General features: G+C 37.8%; 1 protein-coding gene across 2 annotated transcripts in view; it reads right to left on the bottom strand.

The window, feature by feature from the left end:
• Gabrb2 (gamma-aminobutyric acid type A receptor subunit beta2) overlaps positions 1 to 22,214 on the bottom strand; it is a 216,687-nt gene that overhangs the window by 5,894 nt on the left and 188,579 nt on the right. The window lies entirely within an intron of this gene.

Raw genomic sequence — 22,214 nt, 5'->3', positions numbered from 1 at the left:
ATTATTTGGTGGGGCAAGATTTTGTAACCTGAAAATTTCCCCTGGATTCAGGTCCCAGCACACACATGGAAGTTTACTAGTCCCAGGGGATTCAATGCCTTCTCCTGGCTTCCATGGGCATTGCATACATGTGTTATACATATAAAACATACAGGGAGAACACTTGCACACATAATTAAAAACAAAAAAAAATCTTTAAAAATTCAAAACTATTCTATTGTAGTGTTATTGACATTTAAAATAAAATGCTATGTATAAAGTAAAGCTTAATAAAATTAACAAGTAAATGAAATAAGGAAAATGTGGCTAATGAAAGGCACCGATGACACACAGAGTCAGGAGATGTGACCAATTAGTGAGTGACATTATATATTAGTGTGAACATGGATGTTGCAGAAAGCAAAATGTTACAAGTATGACATATTAGTAATTAGCTTTTTTATGTAATTTGGGGGTCCTATACTATAATTTCAAAGCAAAGATCATTTGAGAGATAAATGCTTTAAAATACAAAACATGCAGGAGCATAATAGTTGATCAGTTATTGCTCCCTTATTCAAAATTTTTTATGTTTGTTGATGGTATAATTTCACTTATTGGATAGACTAACCAAAAGTACTATTAGAATTAATTTGGGAAGTTTAAAAGATGTGAAACTACAAATAAATATATGATGAATGAGTATTACCACCGCAGTCTTTGTGACCATTGGTTAGTTCCCTTTGCATAAAGAAGGAAAGGGCCATTGAAATGCTTTCGCTATGTTCCATTCTAGCAACTGTCGCAACTAAATAACTGTTGCCCAGGTAGGGGCATTCACCAAAAGTTTCCCACCCCAAACACATGGTCACTAAGCAGAACTATTATTTAAAGCTTGCTCTTCTAAGAATTCAAATTTGCACGTGGGAGGATAGGGCCTTTTACCACTCCCTGCAGCTCCAACAATGTGTCTACTTTGTGTTATTTGTATTTGCTGTCCTTATATCCATAAGGGAAACAACTTTTAGCATGCAATTTTTTTTTCAATGATTTCCAGAGCTTTCCTCATCCCAATACCAGGATGTTTGCTTTATTAGAGAGTGTTACTGTAGTAAGAGAGATTACAAATCAATGCTAGATTTGGCTGTTAATTTTGTAAAACAATAGTAACAACCACAATAAAAGTTTTGGCAACTATCAAAAGTAACCTTTTTTAAGTTTTAAACAAATTATCCTTGGACAATTGATTTAACTTAAATCAGTTTCTATCTTATTATGTATGGAATTCAAGAGTTGAATTAGATGATCTCTGGAGGCTTATTATTATTTGTTTTTCACTTACAAATTCAAGAGATATTCTCTGTGTGATTAGCAGAGTGAGTTTTATAGACTCTAGATACAGTACTGAGGAAGACCACAGTGGTGTAGAGTCCTTAATGCAAGGACCTTCAGCAGAAACTACACTTGATGCAAGTTACATTGTATTTTTACATTTGTTATTTTTGACATTAGAAAGTTACACATTTCTTTATCTGTATTGAGAGCTGAGATAGGATTTGGGGAAATTGACTGAAATGAAATAGGTAGACACTAAAGTACTATCCAAGCTAATTGTCATGACATGTGATAATTGTAGTGAAAGGCATGCAAGTTCCAGGAACATAGAAAATAACAACAAGAATAAATAACCCAAGAAGCACTCCAAAATTGATAACTGTTCTCATATAGGCAAAATCACCGTTCACTAGATGATCAAATCTGATCTTCTAGAATAGACTCAGATGATGATCTTTCTTCAGGTAAAGTCAATCACCTCTGTCTTATTGGAGATCCTGACAGGCTGAAGCAGGAGTTAGCTGTGGAGATGGATGAAGTGTATGGAGCACCTGTGCAGACAAATTACGAGTTGCTACTCTTTGGTAGCAGTCTCCTCATTAGAATACTTTGTTGTTGTTTGTTTTCAAGACAGAGTTTCTCTGTGTAGCCCTGGCTATGCTGGAACTTGCTTTGTAAAACAGGGTAGCCTCAAACTCAGAGATCTGCCTGCCTCAGCATATTGAGTGCTGGGATTAACGGTATGTGCCTAGCTAAAGAATACATAAGTCTTATGATTGTTTTTCTATACTCAATTACCTGAGCAATAATAGGAAAGAATAAATTTATCTAAAACACTATTTTTCCCCGAAGATTCTTACCTAGGACCATAGAAATACAAAGTAGGAAGGAATAAGAAGCAACCATCTTCATTTATAATTTACATCTCAATTAACAGACAGAAAGGAGACTCAGGCCAGTTGTAGTTTACTGTGATATGCTTAGTAAAGTCCAGAGACATTGCTCTGGTTTTCCCAGCCAGTCCTTTGAAGGACCATTTTTTTCTTCTTCATCTGTTCCCGTTTTGTGCAAAGCTGTCTACGTTTAGCAATTATCTTTTCTTTTCTCTTAAAAGTAGTTGAATTCCTTGCTGAAAAGCACTCCTCAGTGGCCATTTGCCCCACTCTTGAGATCGCCAAGAAGGAGAGTGCTCTTCAGGTCTGCATGGGGGCTCAATCAGCACCTGGAATCCATTCTCTATTTTGTCTTAAGGCAGGCTGTTTGTACAGTGTCCTGCTTCTGACTCTATTGGAACAATCCAAGCTGGTCCAGGTGCTACCTTTGAGACTAAATCTGAACCTCTCTGACTTCAGCTTTATTGTCAACTGGAGTAAAGTAGTAACATGAGCCTTCTGGGATTATTTGAGAGGATTGAACTTCTCTTTGTTAAAAAACAAAACAAAACAAAAAACCATAGCTAAGTTTATTAAAAACTCAATACAGCTGAGTACCCCAGAGTCTCTTATTCTCTGCATGCCTTCACTGTAAATGGAACATCTGTAGGCTGAGGAAGAGTGAACAGAAAGACTATAGAAGCCAGAGGCAGTGGATGCCTGTAGTGAAATTATTTTCCAGACATGAACTCATAGCAGCTGTGACTGCCTGCACAAGAGCTCTACAAGATCACACCAGTGAAAACCAGCATGGATAAGAGAAGGGCTCATGAAGTTCCTTCCCTTGTTGGAGGTCTATTGGCTGTTGATGGCTGCTGACAGAAGAAGAGAGTTTTCTTCAGAGATGTGGCCTATAAATGGCTATCTGGGCTCTAGTAGATGGCTCTATACCCATACACATGCAGGTAGCATTAAGTGGAATTAGTAGTTTTTTTTTTTTAAGAGCATATGAAATTGAAAACAAACACGGTAGAAGAATAAGAGAGAATCTGAGTGCAGAGGGAATGGTAGTAGATTTGATCCCAATTCATGTGCATGTGTGTATGAAATTATCAAACAATATATATCTTGATAGTTACTCAGTGAATGGATAGGTTTGATCTGTAGCTGCCACTGAAAAATGCCACAGAAGCTAAACCTCCAATATTATTACTTTAAAATTACTTTTCTTTAAAGTTCTGAGAGCAAGACTTAGTAACTAGTAAATACTACATGTTTAATTATAAAACACAATTTTATTAAATATAATATGTCTAGACTGAGTTACATTTGGAAACAATTCAGTCTAGACATATTTAATTATGAGATGAGCAGAAGTTGCATTTCATTTCTTGGCTGTCTAATAGACATTACTACATACCCATGTATTCCATTTCATTTTAATCTACCTAGAATCTCCTGAGAGGACAATCTTATGAAAGAATTTTTCTAGAAGAAATTTGCCTATGGGCATTTCTGTGGGGGATTATCTTGATTGATATAGGAAGACCCAGCACCATCCCCTAGACAAAGGAGCCTGAACAGTGTTAAGTGAGAAAAAAGTAGCCAGGCATGGTGGTGCATGCCTTTAAGCCAAGCACTCTCAGGAGGCAGAGGCAAGCAGGTATCTATGAGTTCGAGGCCAGCCTGGTCTACAGAGCAAGTCCCAGGACAGTCAGAGCTACACAGAGAAACCTTGTCTTGAAGAACAAAAAAACAAAAACAACAAAGAGAAAAAAAGAGGCGGCAGGAAGGGATAGGAGAAAGCAAGCAGAGTACAAGCAAGCAAACAAGCAAGCAATCAAGAAGCCATGCCAATCATTCTCTGTGCTTGATGTGGATATGATGTAATAGCTGTTCAAATTCCTGCCTTGACTTCCCTCGAGTGCTAAACTGTAATTTGGAATTATAAACTGAGATAACACCTTTCTCTCTGAAGTTTCTTTGGGTCAGGATATTTTATCAAAGTAACAGAAATGAAAGTAGGACACCACATGTACAGAACCAGCAGCATCCTCCTGATGACGAGAAAAATAGGAGCTAGAGACCACGGCCGAAGAAAAACATTGTCAGTGGTACAGGGGCAGAGAGTAGGGACGGATGACCTGGCTTGGCTTTCCCTGATATGTCAGTTTCACTGAAATACTGATTACAGTAAATTATACTTATTTTCTATGTATTTGTCATTCTATCAGACAATCTCTCTTGAGGGCACAAAAAGGCCTTTGCATCTCACTGTTGTATCTTCAAGCATCCTGCATTGCTGTCTGCACAAAGCAGATGTTCAATAAAGAACAGTTGAATGAAATTAATGTTGTGATATTATGGAACCTACTTCACTATTTTGTAAGTCATCAGTAAGTTGGAGTCAATTATTTCACATCATCCTAAGGATAAGAACATCACAGGAGCACCTCTGGAACTCCCTCTTTGCCCTAAAGTGTCTTTTTCTAGGTGCATGTCTCTTTCTAAAACAGAAAAAAAACTAGACTCCCATGGTCTCCAGTGTCACTTCCAGGACAGAGTCTTCATTCTTACACAGAGAAGTACACTTGGCAAATAACAGCTTGAAGTTAGCATTAAGCATTTTATTTACAGACCCCTTTCAGTTATCCAATAATCCCACAGTTGGAAAATAGTGAAGAGGCAGCAGAGCAGGAATTAGATTTAGATCTGTTCCCCTTTGCCCTACTGAAGCATGGTACCACTCTGCCTCAATATGGCCATCATTTGGAGGCTTGTACAATTCTCCATAGGAAGTTTTGGATAAGAGTGTTTGCAATGAAATGTGTTACTACTAAAGGTAAGAGCTGAGGTAGACGTGTTAATTCCAACACCTTCAGGTAAAACGAGAAGGCATCTGTGTTCTGGTTGCCTATCATGTCCAGTCTACTCATTCTAATTTCTGTTTGGGAATGAACCATGCATATCTCTATTCTGTCTCTGTGTCCCTGGTACAAGTGTACTTGAACACATGGCTTCCTGATTTTATGGTAGGCTGAGTAATGGACATATGAACATTTAGGAGCCAGTGGGCAGGTTTTGAGTCTTCAGACAGACAGAACAAAATAAATATACTCAACCAATGCCAGTGAATTTACATCTAGGAGCAGGTGGACCTCAGTCTGTAGATTCTGTTGAGATATTTAAAGTGTAAAGGGCATTCACGGCCTACAAAGTAGCTTACACAGACAAGGAGTCTATATCACCATGCCTTTGTATGGTGACATGCCTGATGCTAAGAAAGACTACCCTTCTCTACCCTTCCTTCATCTTTCCCTTTCTTCCTCTATCTTCTGATTTTCCTTTACTTCCTCTCTACTTTCCTCTCTTCCTTTCTACCTCTCTCACTGTCTTTACCCTCCTATCTCATTGTTCCCTTCAGTAAGTATGAATTGGGTTTTATGTTATCACAGACTCAAAGAATATTAAGTTATGATTCATCTCATTTAATCATCTCAAGAAATCCATAGTACAGGCAGAGCAGGAAAGGAATGAGAGACATTCTTATGTCATAAGAGTTCCTCATAATTCAAATCACATAAGAGTTACTCACAATTCAAATCCAGTAGAGGAGTAAAATCTTTGCATGCAAAACAGTATTGAGTTTTAGTATTTGGACTGGAATCAAAAGAGCCCAGGACCTGCAAGATTTGAGGGCCAGCCCATTACATTGGTGGCACTATGTTTCCTTGTATGTATTGTTCTTTCTCACTCAAAAGGTGTAAATCATGTAAGAAACTGACTTACTGGGTCATGGCTGAATATAATAGAGGAGACAGATAGGCTCTTTTACACCTTTAAAATGGTAAAGGGATAAAACTTGGGATACATTACCTCTAAGTTTATTTTAATTCTCCATTGTTTGTATAGAAGCAAAATTAACAATAAATATTTTCTTAGAAAAATCACTTTGACATATGGATTTTAAATTCAATAGTGATTATCTTTTGTTTCATGTGGAGATGTCTGTTGTTGTAAGACGATGTTTGCTATGAAGTTTTTAGAAAAAGATTCATAAGGTACTTTAGAATAGGCATTTTTCCCTCTGAGAGGGTAGGGAACAGAAGACCAAGAAAGATGAAGACAGTTACTAAAAGTTTTACTATTCATAAGTCATATAAGAGTATAGTATTGCTGGGCTGTGGGTCTAAATGCATTATGTCAATGCTACTTTCAGCCTGTCTTAAATCTGCAAGGGAAACCTGACTTGGGTGGTGTTATAGAGGGTGAGAGGCTGTGTCTCTGGTTCCCAAGCTCAACTGTGCATCAGAATCCTCTGGAGGCCTTGTTAAAACAGATCTTTGGCTTCCACTCTTAGGACACCTGAATCAGCAAATTTGGAATGCATTTCAATAATCTGCATTTCTAATAAGTTCCCAGGTGACACTGGACTTCTGGTCTAGGGTCTATACTTAGAAAATGAGTCCATTGGACAATAGCTAAAGGACACAATGTGACTTCAAATAATGAAGCAGCAGAGCTCAGAAAAATGTTGAAAAGGCAAGGTTCTGGCCAGAGGCTACCACTGAGCTGTAGAGTAGCTTTCATAGAAAACATCATATTACAAGTTTTATACAATTATCACTTCTATGGAACTTGGCAGAAACTCTATGAAATAGAGATTATCAATATCCCCATCTTAAATATGAGAAGCTAAAGAAGAATGGCTAGAGATATACCTAGGTGTGTGCTTGGTAAATACATAGATGGTATGTAATCTGGCCCAAGACCTGTTTCTAGTTACTCAACTATAATTCCTGAATTTTGTCACAGAATGCCTTCTTTGCATACTACACTTAGGTGACAATTTTTTGAAAATTCAAAGGTACCGTCATTGTCATGTCGATTTGCCTTATTTTAAATTTTTTTTTCACTCTAAACTTCTCTGATTGACCCTCTTCACAAAAGCAGTGAAGAGACAGGAAACACTACTCATCTAATCAGCTTTATGCTGAGGACATGAATAAGATACCATTTTCTTTTAACTAATCATCAAAGCCATGCAACAATCTCCATTGCCCTAGAAAACATACCCACGTTGGTATGAAATCATTCTCTCCTGGTATTTCTACTTATTCGAATAGCCACGGGTGTTTTGTTGATAGCAGTTTAAACAAGATGGAGGGAAGCAAAAACAAACAAAGGGAAAGGGAGGAGGGGGAGAGATGGGTGAGTAAACCTGCACACTTGCGGGTTGGCTGTCTTTGCAGGGAGCCTTGTTGCTGGTTTTGCGTGGTACTCTTATTCCAGGCTCAGGTTCTTATTCACCTGTCCATTTCTAAAAGCCCACTTGGTTTGGAGAGATTTTACGAAATTACATTATCAATCAAATCTGTTGTTTCCCATTCAACACCACTCCCTGTACATTAAGATGCACCTGGAGTTGCATTTATCAATCAAGAACCAAGAGCTGGATTTTGAGAGGCAGACAAAAGACCCGTGCAAGGGTCCCCTGAGAATGAAGACAGCTTGCATAGCATTGACTTGGCTGCAGAGACACCTCTGCTGATGTGTCTTACCTTACAGACCGACCCAGAGAATGCTGGCTCTGACACCAGCAAATTAACCTAGGACATTTGGAAAACAAAACAGCCTTTTTTTTTGCCTTCTTATTGTCACTATGCCAGCATTTTTTGAGAAAGGAAACAGGGCTGGCTAAGGAATTCTATTTTGCTGTTTTTTTTTAAAAAAATAGTACATTAAACTCTGAAAAGTGTGCCTTAGTTTTATAAAATAATCAGTTAGCTCCAAGTTTGGCTTCAGATTCACTGCTTCTTTGTCTCTACCCTTTCTATGATTGACATATGATCTACAGGGACACCCTATGTCTAAGGTCATACACAGAAAAACAAATCACATCTCTCACTGGCAGAGTAGCTTGCCTGAGAAGGGGAAATAGGGGCTATTTTAAAAAATCAGTTCACCACCGACATTATCCACCAAATGAGAAATTGCAAATAAAATAAAAACAAGTTCTAACTATGCAATTTCCCATCACTGTGACTACTATGAGTAGGAGATCTTGTTTTATCTTCCATGAAATGGCACTGTGGCCTGTGAGACTTAAAATGCATGTGAAGGCAATGAACCATTAGGCACCTGGGATATCCAAAGCACTCTTTCTGGAGAGGGATCTTAAATCAAAACACGGAGCATGCACTCAGTACTCTATGAAGTGAAGGAACATTCAGTGGAGCAGAACATGTGATAGAGATTCTAAGAGTGCAAACAAAGGCCAACACTCTTGACTCTTCAAGTCAGTGAACCAAAGTGAGTGGCGAAACAGCAGTCAAAGTTGGGCATTTAGAATTAGCGACTGTTATAACGTAGGAGAATACTTCAGAATATCCGGGAAGCTTTGGTTTCACTGTTTTTATGGACATCCTCCCTTCATTCCTTCCTCTTCCCTCCTTTGGCTTCTTCCCTCTCCTTCTCTGCTTATCTTTTCCTTTTTTTTTTTTTTAAATTAATTGGCATACAGTTACCGTGCAAACTGCACATGTGTTATCCGGAAAACATAGGCAGGCTAGGGGAAATATTGAACCCTAAGTTCAATTTTTTTCCCTAAGCTTGCCAAACCAGTGTGTCTTCAAGACAGAAAAAAATGATATCTGTGTGCTGGTGGTTATAGCTCCCTAATGCTGTTGAAAAAAAAATTGCCATAATTATGTGCTTAAACAAAACAAAACAAAACAAACAAACAAACCAAAAGCCACAACATGCTAAATTGAATCTCTGGTAGAGTTAGATAAGTCTGGAAGCTTTATCTAAGCTAGGCTATGAAGACCTATGGCATGATGGCATGGAACCAGCCAGGTACTGAGAGAAAAAAAAAAAAAAACTGCACAACCTTACTCATTTATGGAGTCAATAGCACTCTGTGACACACACCACCATCAACAAAAGATGTCATTTTTAACAAAAACCAGGATTAATATAAGATCTGCTTTCTTTTTATTAAGTTGTCCAGCACTACCATTGTTCTAGAACCACTCTTTGCATCAGAAATGAGTTTATGACCACTTCAGGCATAATCACATGTTTAAAACCTTTTCTCATCTTTATAAATAATTAGTAGAGAATGTACTGTATTAATTATTTTCAGTATAGACTAAAAAAAGTATGAAGTAGATTTCAGCATCTTTGAAACATGGTGACAATTAGTATAGTTCTGATAATTCCTATTTTTTAGCTGGACATGGGTGTACATCTTGAAGTTTCCTTAGGAAACTGCTTTTATTTTGGAGCATCATCAGTCAGTGCAATCATTTCTTATGGATCAGCCTGTGTGGTCCCAATGTCATCATCGGGTGAAAAGTTTCTGTTCCTCTCACAAACGATTCCATCAGGCTAGCAGACAAATCAAATGATCTGGGAGATGGGCTGTTTTGAGGGATGAGGATCTTCTCCCAGGAAATGGAAGCAGAACAGATTAGATTAAGATTCTTCTCTTTAAAGTTCCTTGGTGACAGACCTCATAATACTTTCAATTAGTGCAGATTCAGCACTGCCAACCCCCTGTTACACATGGCTTCTATTGAATTGACACCCTTACTTTGCTAGCTCTGTCGACTGGGTTCAAACCTGTTTGGTAAGCTTCCCAAATCTGTGTATCCTTCAAGAGAGGAAGTGTGGAAGGTCTGTGGCTTGATGCTATGGATCCACTATGCTGACAGCTACAGAAGGTACCAATGAGCATTCAAAATAAAACTAACTTGAATCTCAGGCAATGTTATACTAAATCATGGATCACTCATTTAAATCTGGCTTATGAGGGTTACCAAGCAAATCTGAAGCAGATATGATGTAGAATATAGAGACCTTGTATAGGGAACTGCAGAAGCAAATCCTATAGGACCCCTCCCTCTAGAAATTCTTAAGTAATTTTCTTGATTTTTGGTAGCTTCAAGACTTTATTGATCACTTCAGTCTCACAGAAACTCTTATCTTCTGAAGCATGATACCATGTTCTACATAAAGAATGACGTATTAGTTATAGATAGGTGGTTCATGTTTCTGTAGACATTTGGATTGAGATAGAAGGGTAGATGTTTAAGTTGAAAGGGAGGAGAACACATTCAAACTGCTATAGTCCATATTATTAAGGCATAATCAACAAAGCAGCCTCTGAATCAATCTTTTTTTGCAGGTTAGTCAAATTCTTTCTTGGAACCTCTTCTTGATTTGGTAAAATGTATATTAAATTTGAAAGTAAGATGTCATTTTCGTTGTACAGCGGGGGGAAAACAATAGGGATCAGTTTAAAAATTTCTAGAGAAAGGAAAATTGAAACTATACATATTAACCACCATCAATTCTTGCAATAACAAGAGGTTTCAATTATCACAGATCCCCATGGGGGTAGGGAATGGAGTCTACTTTTACAATGAACTTTCCTGGGTTCAAAACCATTTTCTCTGGGTATAATAATGTTGCTCCTGACTGACCTTAAATTTCTAGGCTCAAGAGCTCTTCTTGCTTTCCAGCCTGTGGAGGAGTTGGGACTACAGATTTGAAGCTTTGCATCATTTAAAGACCAGATTTAGGCAAGTTTCTTGGAAGTGGATGTGAGAATTTATACATCCAAACAAAATATTTCACGGAAGAAGGGGATGAAAGCTTCTCCTGGTTCAGTTTCATTTGTTGTACTGACACAAGCCCCCAGCTAGAATCAGGAAATTGATCTAATCTTTCCATTAACTGGTTTATCTACCCCAAAGCATCATGGGTGGTAAATTCCTAAGGATTCTTACCGATCCTATATAGCTTGTAATTCACAACTTCTCAATTTAAATGACATAAATAAGATCACAGAAGAAACTTGCTTTTTGCTTCTTTCCCAAGGCTAGAAATATTCTAATCAATGGTTTTTTAGTGTACAGAAGTAAGGAAGGCATGCTTAACCTCAGTTACCTTACCTCAGTTACATCTAAATAAAGTATTCTCACAATGACCACCTATCTATAACTAATATGTCATTCTTTATGTAGAGCATGACATCATGCTTCAGAAGGTATGAGTTTCTGTGAGAATGGAATGATTGATAAAGTCTTGAAGCTACCAAAAATCAAGAAAATTACTTAAGAATTTCTAGGGGGAGGGGTCCTACAGGATTTGCTTCTGCAATGCCCTACACAATGAGGGAAAGAATATATATTCATGCTACACCAGAAGAGGAGGTGTGTTTCTTACAGGAATCTGTAATTTCTTACACACATCATGTCAAGTATGGTAATAGGGTACATCAGTAAGAGGGATAAACAGTGTCTCCAGCCATGTTCCCATCCCTCTCATAATCTTCAATTTACAGTGATGAGTAATAAGTTCATTGGGTCAAATTTCAAGTTTATTTAAAGGTCATAATTAGCTTCAAGGTTGTGGTTTAAGTCAAACCAGGTCATTGAGGGAGGAACTTGTGATTGTTTTTTTGCACTTGGATTTTGAAACTGGTCATAATAGATATTGTCTCATAAGTAAGTGAGGATGAGTTTAGACATAGAAATCTACCCACTGCTTCCTTTCCAGGTTACAGGGAAATTGTAACCCACTTCTAGCTTTTATTCAAAAGCAAAGTCTAAAGTTTGGTTCCTGTCACTTTCAGTCAGGGCACATATATTTTACTCTATTTTGTATTTTAAAATTTATTATTTAGTGTGTGTGTGTGTGTGTGTGTGTGTGTGTGTGTGTGTGTGTGTGTAGCATACCTGTAGGGTCAAAAGTCAACTTATAGGTGTTGACTCCTAAGCTCCCAGCAAATGTAATTACTCAACCAAGATTGGCAGAAGACTGAGCTGCACCAACGTTCTAGCCTCTACCAGGGAGGGTCTCATGAAGCTTCTCTTCTAGCTGAGGACCTATTAGCAAGAACTACATTGCTGCTGAGAAAGGAGGAGATGTCATTTTTCTTCAGTGGTGTGGCCACTGCTAACTAAGTTCCTCATGTTCCAGTAAATAACCCCAGATGAAGCTTATACAAGCATCCCTAATTAGATTGTTAGGAAGAAGAAGTTGAAGGGGAGTGGGAAGAGAGAGTAGTGGGGATGAATAAAATCAAAATATATTATGCACATACACATAATTCTTAAAGAATACATAAAATTATTAAATAAAAACAAAGTTCAAGTTCATTAGGGCAGAAACAGGACTACTATGTTTAGGAGTGTGAACACTTGATGCTCAGGCTAAAATCAGGCTGTGTAAAGGCAGGCTCATCACACTATAATCCTAGGTTTATTTAACCTCCTTGAGGCTACTTAGTTGTCAAATAAATAATATCATCCTATTGGATTAAATGAGATGACTCAAATACCTTCAAATATTATGAACTCAATGAATATTAAACCTTATCATGCAGAAGTCAGGAGTTGCACTCATGTGTTAATCAAGAAAGTATTTTGTTTCTTTGTTTGTTTGTTTTTTTCTGGTAAAATAGCTCCCAGTGTCCAACATCAGTGGAATTGTAGAGGCACACAGATGCAGTACCACCTCCATCACTTCTCACAAAACAAATGCATCAGTCCAGGAGTGCTTCTCCTTGCTATGGCCCTCTCAGGGAGCTGCTTCTAGGCACGAAGCTATGGGAATTTTCTGGTTTCAATATACTAGGAAGTGTCTAAAGTTAAAACTTTAGTGTTTTCAGGAAGCAAAAAGACTGTCAATCATTTGTCTTCCTAGTGCTTGATTTGGGGACCTGATTTGCTTCTTTATCCTTATAATGGCAAGAAAGAACTAGAAACATTCCATCTCATTATCTGCCAACAAGATCAGTCTAAGTTTTGGAAGGCTCAGCCTGCACTCATCAACAAAATTAAATTTTCAGACTAGTTCTTATTCCATTTATATATGGAAAATAAATATCTCTTCTTGCAAATGAAATGCGTCAATAAAGACAGCTTCATTATGATGATAATGATAATATGCAATTCACATTCTGTGCATGCTCTTTGTATAGTCACATTTAAAATTTGAGTAGAGACAAGAACATTTATGTAGTTAACTAAATTTGCAGATATGAGCTGTAGAGACAGCTTTGAATTCTTGCTCATCTACCAATTTGCTGTATGATCTTGGCTTACTTCCACAGCTCCACTGAACCTCAGTTTCCTAATTGTTAAAATACAGAAATGAAAAAAAAGTAACAGAATTCATAAGCCACAAAAGCAGAAGTAGGATTGTTAAGAGAGGCAGGGAACCATTCGATGGGAGAAGAGGATGAGGAAGGAAGTGGGGAAGGGGTACCAACAAGACTGAAGCATCTACGAATGCATCATAATGAACCTCATTGCTTTGTATGCTAACTTCAGGAGAACTAATACATATAAAACGAAGGAGTGTTATTTTGAGGTTATTTTAGGATGGATTTATAGCATTTATGGTCCTCCAAAGGCCCACGTGTTAAAAGGCTGAGAATGAAGCCTGTGGTGCTATTGGGAGGCAATGGAATGGTTGGGAAGTGGGTATACGAGGAGTCATTGTGGGCATGCTCATGAAGGGGATATTGATACCTTAGTGCCTTTTATTTTATGTTTTTACCTATTCTTAATTTTTAAAAATCCTGACTGTGCCAAGTCACTTTTAGCATGATGTAGATATGCTCCTACTGGCAATGAGAGTGATGAGGTGTGGAATAAAACCCCAAAACTCTAAGACAAATAAATCTTTGTCCTTTCAAGTTGATTTGTTTCAGATTATACTTTCCAGCAACTGAGAGCTAACTAACTCAGTACATCATGCAGCATGTCTGGCATATGATTAGGCAATAACCCCATTGGTCAAATAACAAAATGTCACCATTTCTAAGGTGCGGGTAATTTGCAAAGTCTACAGCTCATAGAAACAGTACACATTTATAGGCTCATTTAGGCAGACAACACCATTTTTTATGTTTTTTTTTTTTTCCTCCAGTGTTTTAGTTTGCAGACAAATCTACACTTGCAATGTGATAGAGTAGCAGTGACTTCCTGTCCCAAGTATGAGCCTGATGCCTCCTTTCTCCTTGGCAGTGATTGGTGCTGCAAGGAAAAGATGAAACATCCTGAAACAAGGAGGACTGCTTCTTAGTGGGCTCCTGCATACAAAGAAAATGCCTATGTCTCCCTTTCGGCAAGGAAGAGGAAGCAGGACATCTTTTTGCTGATATGGAAGTATTCTATAAGAACAAAGGGTTCTAAGAAAGATTTGTAGTTACCTGGGTTGGTCCTTCCCTCTCTCTAGTTTTATCATCATTAAGCAGTGGTAGAAAATCAGAAGAATCTCATTATAATAATTAGCCATCTCTTCTGATAAAATTTAACCTAAGATTCCATAGTGTGTATGTGTGTTTGTGGGCATGAGTGTATAACTATGTGTGTGTGTGTGTGTGTGTGTGTGTTTGAGGCAAGTACTTACGCTGTAGCTCAGGCTATGTAACCTGAACTAGTTTCAAACTTCCACCTATCCTTCTGCCTTAGCTTCCTGAGTGCTAGAATTGTACTCTACAGGGCTAAAAGTAGTAATCTCTTGAAGAAAGTTTAATGATATTTTACAACATTTTAAATACAATCTTCCTGAATTTATTGAAGCTACCTAAATTCTTCAATGTGTTTTCAGATCTTTTAGGCTGCTGTTCTCTACAACATCAGAGCAAAGATGAACAATTAGGTGTATTATCTGTTAATCTCACAAACAAGAAAACTGAAGATCAGGGACATTCTTTAGTGAAAGTCACCAAGTTTTTCCAGAGACTCAGCTTCGTTGAGTACCCTGGCTTTATGAATCCAAATTAGATTCTGTGACTGGTTCTGACAATTATAGAAGCGAGAGGAAAGTTATTTTAAAATAGCTTCACATGCAATCTGTGATTAAAATGTGCAACTCTGAGAGAGTGAAAAAAATCTAGGCATGCGTTCTAGCTTTATATAGCCCAGCCCAGTAACTTACTGGCTTGTATGGGATCCTCAATATATCACTGAAATATCTGGGTTTCGGCTTCTGTATGTTACATGAGAGGATTTTTGGAGGTGATGCCTATTCTTGAGTTCACGATAGGCAATGCTAATGAACCAGCTGGGCCTGGACTCAATTGTAGCATCCTCAATGTAGATCTGAAGGCAGAAGCCATGAGTCATCCAGAGTTGGTACTCAAGGAGTCCTGATTTGCATTCCCTCAGCTGGATCTTTGCTATTTCCTATGAACTATAGATCAGTTGCTGTGGCATCACTGGAAAGTGTGTGGAGATGATAGAATCTGAAGCCTTGACCTATACAATCCAGACTAAGAGTTTGTGCCCTACCAGGGTCTTAGATTACCTGTACGCATAGTAAAGACTGAGAGGAACTGTGATAAATCATCCAGCCCTGACCATGCCACTTGACATTCTAAAAGTCAGTGATATCTGATATAAAAGAAAAAAATGAGGCCTTGGAAATGTGCATACATATGATGTTCCTCACTCAAGCATCTGGATTAATCACAAGCAAGGCGACATATAAACCCTCCAGGAGAGAGCTGGGGCTGCCAAGGGAGCTATAAACTCCACAGTAGCCAAGGATTTCTTACTCAGCTGTGGTCTGATGGCTTCTATGCATTTGGCCAATTACACGGTGAATTACCCTAGTGAGCACTTGTCAGATGCACCCAGTACTCTGCCTCCTCAACTCTCTCCTTAGGAGAACTGCTGTTAATCTGACACAGCCTTGTCCAACATCCCTGTGCCCTATTCTAACAGCCAATTTCCCCTAGCTAGGAAGTTGGAAGATGATGGCATACAGCACATGTTGCTAAACTCTGGAACTCAGAGGCTACACTTTAAGCAAAGAAATGAAAAAAAAAATACAAATTTAGAAGATGTGGCAGCACACTGTGTTCAATTGATGCCCTGTTACGTTATGTACATATATTTTTGGTTTTTCCAAGACACAGTTTCTCTGTGTAGCCTTGGTGCCTGTCCTGGATCTCACTCTGTAGACTAGACTGGCCTCAAATTCACAGTGATCCACCTGGCTCTGCCTCCCAAGTGCTGGGATTAGGGCATGCACCACCCCTGTCTGGCTGCCCTGGTACTTTATAAAGGAAAAAAAATGTGGTCATGTGCATTCATTGGATGTTTTGTTAAATTTTATCTTCTTGAGCAATCAGAAATTCTGACCTAATAGTAAGCCAGAAATAGAGCTAAGGGTTATTTAGAATATCGGTGATTCTAATGTTTTGGCCTAAAGATGACCCTCTATATAATTGTGTTTTGTGGTAGTGGATAGTAGGAGCTATTTCAAGCAGATGACTTCATTGACTTCTGACTTTACATAGCCTTAGTAAGTATTAGCTTTTGAGAGATATCAATATTTGAGACTTGAATAATTTGCTCATTGCTACAGAGTTGTCCAAGCTGGGGATAAAATGGTTTTCATTCTACCAAAGTGCTGTCCTGTATATTCACATCTCTCAGAGACATTTTTGTTTGAATAAAGAGATTGAGGTGACCTGCAGATCAAATTATTATAAACTTTTAACTCTTGGGATAGATGACAGTGCTGTAATGGGGCATGGTATGTCAGAGCACTAGCCTTTGTTATCTAATTGTTGTGTGACCTTGGACTAGTCATTTCTTCTGTTTATGGATTAGTCTCTTTGTTCATATGGGAAGATCCTTCAAATGTCCCCTTAGAGTGAAATGTTGTTCTTACATGCTTTGTACATTCAACAAAGTAGATGGAAGAGTGACATTTTCCCTTTTAAAATTTTCATTTTAGAATTAAAATTAACATTATACTCTGTGATCTTTTTCCTGAGCATACATCTGAATGCAACATCTCCCTCCTGTGAACTGGAGTAGTACATATTATCTGTGTACTGAATAAACTAGTGTTCAGTTCATTCTGAGTACTAATACTATTAGAATCATCTTACAGAGGTCATGGCAAGGCTCAGCAGACCCAATGAAATTAGAGCACCAAATTTAGAAGTGCATTTTAAAACCCAGAAAGCACTCTCAACTCTGTCCTCCCATTCTAACTGTTCAATGTCAGAGTTGCCATTTGCAACTGCCAGCTGCTCTTTCAAGAACTTTCTGCCTGCCTTTTGGGATAGTTCTTAAGACCACCATTTCAAGGCAGAGCTGAAAGTTCTGCTGTGCAAAAGGGGATTTTGTGAATCACCAACCTTCCATCCCAAGCAGACACTGCTAAAAACTGAGTCTTGGGGCTTAAGTTACAGGCTGTCTCCAATCCAAGGTGAAGCTGGATTCTTCAACCTAGAACTCTCTGTTCCCTTAAACCATCAATATAGAGATTGCTGTTCTCTAGGAGTAATCCTTTGGTAAATATTTAGTGAACTATCATCACATTCATGATGTTCTTTCCAAATCTGTACTCTTGTGAGAAGTTCCATGCTACCCTGCCAAAGGCAATTAGAAGCAGAACAGAGTGTAGCTGGGAGACTGTTACAGGGACAAAACTCGTGTGTTTGGTTTCAGAAGGCCAGCATTCTCAAATAATTCCTGGGCCTTAAAATAGTCCATCTGAATGTGAACTGTGACAACTAGAGATTATGAAGATGTGAGGTATAGGGGGCTATAGATGGAAGTTAGATAATAGGTAACAAACATAGACAGAAGGAGGAGGATCTAATATCCTACACCACAGGGATGTGACAGTTCATGGTCACCTTGCATATCATAGGAAGAACTAGAAGAGAAGAACCAGAAGGTTCCTAGAATTAAATAATGAAAAAAGTATTAAAACACTAATTATCCCAATTTAAATAGAGCATACTGGATACATGTATTGGGTTATCATAGTGTACTTCATGAATGTGTCCAATAACAATAATAGTTCTTGTTCCCAGCCTGCAGAAATGTGAAATGCTCCATGAAGCAGCATTCATATGTGGGTACTTGATATTACAGTATGCTCTCAAGGCAGCTGCTGAGACTGGCTGCCTTTCCCTCTCCTGACTCAGATGTTCAGCCCCTAGTCCTCTTTAAGGAAGCACCACAGGTGTCCTGATACAGCTTCTCCAGCTTCCAGAAATCTGTAGTCAGAGCTGATAGAAGGGAGGAAACTATAGAGGGGGATTTCAAAAGTCATGTCAGGGTCCATTTTTGTTATGTCTCCCTGCGTACCCTTTGCCAAAATTAAATAAGCATCAAGCTATCTTGCAAAGCTCATTATAGCAGAGGCCATAGCAATCCTGAATTTCCTTAGTAACACAAAAAGGAACTTGCCGGAGGTATTACATTTTTTTTTTGTTGTGAAATAATTCAATATTAATAGGAAGGTGGTTAATAAAAATTTGATGCCAGCTCTTGGTTCCCAGAACTGCTCATGGAACACACACTTTCTCTTCTTTCTTTAATAAACATTTCATAAGCCTTACAGAGTTTTCTCAGGAAAAATGTGTTTCCTGATAATAGAAACTTTACCTCATTTTCTAGAATCTGAGACTCTGTCAGTGTAAAATAAATACTGTAAGATAATTCAGGCATGGATAAATGCAGGCATAAGACAGAATGAGAAGATAAATATCCATATTATGTGTGCCCCACCCAAAGTTCAGGAGCTTTAAGAGGTGGATCATTTGTTTTAAAATTGAACGCTATTGGACAATGTTAGTCTACTTTCTTTTGGAGATTTGACTGTCCAGTTTATCAAGTTATTTTTCATTTATAGCCAAGAGTAGATGCTGAAGTTTTATGAACAGTCTTTTATGGTGTCTACAGAGGGAGAAAATTTTCACTCTTTCAACTTTTATGCTTATTATCCTTGTACTTCAAGATAACACACATCTTAAAGTTAGCCCAGGTCTTTTCTGGATATATCTATCTAATGATTTTTTTTCCTCCCGTTGATCATCATTATTGAAGTAAACCTATAGATCTATAGACCTATAGTTTATCTTATAGAGGTTTGATAGGGGTTTGGCATCATTTAACTGTGGTGAACTTCTAGATCAGTTGTAAGTTTTCCTTCCGGCTATGTCCTACAAGAATTTTAGTACTGCAGAAGGTGACTACATTTTAATATTTGAAAGAATTTATTGTGGAAACTATCTGAACTAGACATTCTTTTCGAAGATAGGAGCTACCTTTCTATAGTGATCCTAATAGTTTTAGTTGATGCAAATGTAACATTCTTTCCACACACATTTTCTAGTCTCTAGAAAGACTACTTTGCCTTTGGATCTATGCCTCTCTCCCTCTCTCTCCCTCTCTCCCCCATCCCCTCTCTCTCTCTGTGTGTGTGTATTTGTATATGTGCATATGTATGGGTGCATGCTTGTGAGAGGTGACTAGAAGACAACTTGTAGAAATCATTTCTCTTGTTATGCTGTGTGGGTCTTGGAATTAAACCCAGGTCATGAGCCTTGGCTACAGTGACTCAATCTGCCTAGTTCCCCCCTTTAATCCCCTCTCATTCTCATTTCTAATCATTTGTTTCTTCTCCATTTTAGTCTTCATAGAAAACTTTATCATAAAATGGATCTTGAGATGTAACTTTTCTCCATTGATTCTCCCCACGCCCCATTTTTGTCTGTTGCTTATTGGCCCCTTCTGCTCCTGACTTCATTGACCTCTTCCAGGGTTTCTATGCTCTTCTTTGGTTTGCATCCATCATCTTGACTCAAACTTTGCTGTTAGGTTTTCCTCTTTCCTTATCTACAGTTTGGGTAGATTTGTCTGAACTCTGCTTGCATTAGCCCTGGCTTCATTTACTTGTATTTTGCTGGGCAGTGCATCAGTTGGAGGGGAGTGTTGCTTTGGTTTGTTTTACTTTTCAATTTTTGGTTTTACTTTATAACTTTTTAGACAGAAAAATAGATCTAGACTTATTTTATCCTCCCATCTCTCTAATACTTAATTGGGCAGAGTAAAATATGTGCTTTCTGTTGTTTCTTTTTTTCCCTCTCATTTTAGAGGCAAAAATGTACATATGGCACACTCCTCCATGGTGCCAATATCTGAGCAAACTACATACAGAACAACATAGGGAGTGATAAGTAAATGGGTATCATTTCATTATGAAACCAAAAGTATTCCATTTTCTATAACAGGAGTTAACAGCACACAAAGTATGTCAGCAAAATGAGGCTCATTTTATAGTTGTTTGTAGTAACATCCCTGATGATTTGGCTCTCAGTAAAATATTGCCACCATTAATTGGATTTATACTTGGAAATGGGAAAACTAGCAATCTATCCAATGGCAGAACATGATTATCTCTATAAAAGAGTATTCCTAAGCTTGAACCAAAGGCAGTATTAATGATGGTTATACCTATGTGTGGGGATATAGGTGTTTTCCCTTCTTTAAAACTCTGTCACCACCCCAATATTTCTGGCCAATTTTAACCGAGTGCTCTTAGCTGGTACTGTATATGTTTTTAGCATAATTATCCCAGTCATCTTAGCAGCTCCATAAGGCAGAAATTAGTGACTCCAGTTTTCAGCCAAAGGACTTAAAACATTAAAATATCCAATGTTGCACAGCTCATAAAAACAATAACACAATGTGGACCCTTTTCAGTCTGACTCTAAAATACAGCCGCCTTCTTGCATCTCATGATTGCCAGGAACATCTTGATTATTTAGCATATTACAGCTCTAATTAAAAAAACATTATTTAAAATCCTCACTGTTAATTTATATTTCAAATTCTGAACACAAACTTAAAGACCCAAAGGAGAGAAGAAAGACATATCTGGAAAAACACACAAAATCAGAAAACATTAAATTTTGTACTTCATTTTATATTGTTGAACATTCTCTTTAACCAGTTATATGAAACAAGATCTTGAAAAAGAAGGGTCTTGATCATTGGGCCATAGAGTATTAACTCTTTGAAGCTATCACTTAAAAACAACTTGACATATAAGAAGCAACATTTCTTCAAAATATTCTCATGGTGAGAGGATGTTCTGAATTTTCTTGGTGTTTTATCCAATCATCAGACCAATCATAATAATTTGATTTGTTATTTTTTTAATGCAACATTCTTCAATAATAGTCTAAACACCAGCTTGCACAGGATTGCATTCAAAATGATTATCATTCTTCCCAGAGTGGTGCTGGATCAAACCAGTCTACTTTCTACCTTCATTTCAACAAGAGTACCTGAAGTTTAAAAATCAGAGCAGAAACAGCATAGTCATGATAGCCTGAAAGCACAGACGCCTTAGCTTCCAGAATTTTGAAGAGATTAAGACGAAAACCATGATTAACAAACTCTCAAATGTCTCTGATTCCAGAACCTATGGCCATTTTTCGGGTAAATTCCTAACAAGCAATAAAAATTATAAAAGCAATGAAGAACCAAAACAAAGAAGCCATCTGATATAGCACTCACATCTGTGCCTCTGCACCAAGACCAAAGAATGAAGTGTCAATGCTCTTGAAGCCCAAGTATCAAAATTAAAGAAAAGTGAGATAGTTCAGAGACACAATAGGGAACTCCTTAGGCATCAAGTCCTCACAGGAAGGGTTGAAAAGCACTCAGTATCACTTCATCTCCATCAGGAAATGGACATTAAAACTCAAAACCAAAATGTCCCAAAGGGCTAATGGTGGAAGGCTGAGATTATTGTGTTCATTCTCTTCCTCTTACTCCAAAGGTAATATGATGGACAGTTTGTCAATTAAAGTCACAGACACATGGGGATTCAGAACCCCAACTCTAAGTATTAGTAAAAATAAACTGAGACTTGATCAATCACAGAATACTTTCAATTACTGTCTTTATCTCTCATGACAACAGAGCCAGTTCTGCCAAAACAATGCTTATTGATAAAATAAATAACAATAAAGCAAGGACTTAATGCAGACATAGCAATCTTAGTCACAAATAAATAATCTAGGGTAGAACGTAAAGGTTCTGAATTCCAATATTCCAAACAACAGAATACTCACTCAACTGTTCAAAACACTCAACACCAAAACCAAGGAAAGCCAAGCTATATCATGATACTGCAGTCTCTCCATATAAACAATAGGCATGTCCAAATACAATCTACTTGCTT

This window comes from Peromyscus maniculatus, chromosome 8, assembly GCF_049852395.1.
Source record: "Peromyscus maniculatus bairdii isolate BWxNUB_F1_BW_parent chromosome 8, HU_Pman_BW_mat_3.1, whole genome shotgun sequence".
Taxonomy (NCBI): domain Eukaryota; kingdom Metazoa; phylum Chordata; class Mammalia; order Rodentia; family Cricetidae; genus Peromyscus; species Peromyscus maniculatus.
The sequence above is the reverse complement of the archived record's forward strand: the minus strand, read 5'-3'. Positions and strand labels throughout refer to the sequence as shown.